The sequence below is a fragment of the Acyrthosiphon pisum genome, chromosome X (genome assembly GCF_005508785.2).
Source record: "Acyrthosiphon pisum isolate AL4f chromosome X, pea_aphid_22Mar2018_4r6ur, whole genome shotgun sequence".
Lineage (NCBI taxonomy): Eukaryota > Metazoa > Arthropoda > Insecta > Hemiptera > Aphididae > Acyrthosiphon > Acyrthosiphon pisum.
This window is the reverse complement of record NC_042493.1, coordinates 65,356,578-65,359,404: the sequence shown is the minus strand read 5'-3', so window position 1 is coordinate 65,359,404 and position 2,827 is coordinate 65,356,578.

Genomic DNA, 2,827 nt, shown 5'->3' with positions numbered 1-2,827 from the left:
TAAATGCTTGAGTTTAAATACAAAGTACCTCATAAGATTTATTATAGCTATAGGTACGATTTTTTTTATAAGCATTTGAAGTTAATAGTTTTGATAGAGTGTTGATAAAACTCGTCAAATTTACAATTTGCTAATTATTTTGTATTTAAAAATGTATAAAATATTCAATTTTCATAGCTAAGGATTGAAATTTTAAAACAAAGTATCTCATCATAAGAAATGTATGCTAAAATATTAAACTTATAGATATTTTATTGTAATTTAAAAATATTATTCGTAGATTGACTTATTATATTTAGCTTTAACACAAATATATATTTAATAGCATTGTGCAGAACGCTGTATAGTCTGATCCAGTTTAGGTATTTTACTGAATTAAATTTTAATTAAAAATATACTCTTGTTTATTTTATCTTATTAATAATACTTAGTCACAAAAAATATTTGAAGTATTGAGCATTGAGAAATAAAATAATGATATTATATGCCAGTTTATTACAAAATATATACAATATTTCACAGTCTCCAATAATTAAACAATATCTTCAGGTTTCTTATCGTTAAATTTCGTAGATAGGTACCATTAAACCGCACAAATTACAATAACTTAAATAGGTAGGTATCATTACTTTTAAATTTTAATTTAATATGGTCAATACATCAACGTATCAAACAAGTTGTTTCAACATAATAATATGTAAATGATTAATAAATGATTAATCAACTGAATAAAACATTATTAGATAATATGTAGGTACATTGCATGTGATAACTGATAAGGAATAGTGAAATTCAACAATAATTAAAAAAAGTGGGTAAGTGGATGTCGCTCTGCTGTACAGTAGGTTACAAGTATGTCAATGTGTAATGGAGTATATAATATATACTCCATTATAATATTGTTAAACTTGAATTCGATGATGTAATATCATTGTATAAGAAAAACGATTCTGAGCGGAAACGGTTTGTAAGTCTGGATATTTTATGTTGTTATTATTTATTTATAGCCTGTAAGTTAATTTGATAGATATTATAATAGTATAATATTTTTATTCGTTTCTATGGTTATAACTTATAAACAAAGCTTTAGAAATTAAAATCCCATTTTAAGCGGTTTTTTATAATTTGTCGGTAGTTTTTCCCGTGGCATTAAATAACTATTGACAAAATCGAAAAATGACCTCTTTAAAGTACCATCTTAATCCAATTTCCTATCCCTCGCTCCGCTTAGAATTTAAAATTGTATACCTATAATATAATATATCATACAATATTTTGAATATTTTTTTTGAACATAACTTTGGAGCAGTTAACGTGCTGAATGCTAATTAATTAAAATTAAAAACTTTAATGTACCTAATATTAAATTATTATTTTAACACGGTTAATTTACTAACATTATTAATAATAGGTGTTAATTATAGGTATTTAATTAATTTAAGAATCTTTTATCACATTTTATATTTATATGCACTTGCTATTTCAAAAATTATAGTCACACTATTGTATTATCAGAGTATGAAAAGATTACACAACAAAAAAATGTTTTAATGTAAGGAATTGTTTTTACTATATCTGGGAAAATCACTTTTTAAAATACTAAAATAATTTTCAATTTGTTTTTGGTAGTTATTGTTTTAGATTCTCAGCGAAGCGATGACTGTATTGATTTTACAATGATGTGTGTTTTTTTATTATTTTTTTTATTTCTGTCTGCGCCAACAATAAGTAGTTGAAATAATGCTTCGATTTTCAACTTCAGTATCTTTTCCAGTTGGTAAGGGAATCTAGTTGGTGCATTCAGGAGGTCAACATTTAAAAATTCCCAGTATAGTCTTCAAAAGTGACGGGAAAAACCAAAAAAGAAAAAAAATTAAGGAAAAACAGGAATTTTTACGCAACATCGTGACAATGATTTTGTTTAATGGTGTAATTCTAAAAAAAATAACCGTAGATACATGAAATATTCACTGAATTTTTATATAAGTATTTTCCATAAACCATAATATTTTCAAAATCTTTTGACTTACGTTGATTACATAATATGAATTTTACGATTATTATTAGTTTTTTTAAGGAATGTCGATAAAAAAATTTTCACTCAGTAAAAAACATGAAGATTCATTAAAAGGTTCTCCTAAGTTGTTGTTAGTTGAATTAAAAAAAAATTTCAGTTAAGTCCACAGTAATTATAATTTATGAGCGTCTGAAGTTAGAATTATTCATAAGAATGACGAAAACGTGCAAATTATGTTGAGTTAGAAATTCATAAAAAATTTATTTTTTATATCTAAGATTTTGAAATTAACTTGATTACTTGTAAGTTTGATACAAAAAAAAAAGGCTACCGGAAAGTCAAACAAAACTTTTATGAGCATTTGAAGTTTAAATTTTGACAACATTAAATAGTCACTATATATACTAGTGGTCGACGTGGCAGCCGTGATAGGTAACGTATTTAATTATTATTATTTTATTTTTACCTATGGTAATTTATAGTATACTTATGCCTTACGTACAGTAGTGACTAGTGTTCGCGTTAGCCTAGTATTCGGCATTTAGGTATAGTATAGCCGGTGAATTCATCCCTGAAGTGAAAAGGTTGGGATTATACCTTAAATATAATATTTATAGCATGATCCGTTGAATCCAATAACAGTATTCGTGAAAAAAACAACAGGCACTTTATAAAAGCAATGAAAGATAATAAATAAGATTAATAACTAAAGAACAGAATGCCCAACCTGCAGCACATACCAAATCAATACCTCAGCAAACAAAATACCTAGTCAAAAATCATACCTAGGTACTCGAAAACTACAGCGGA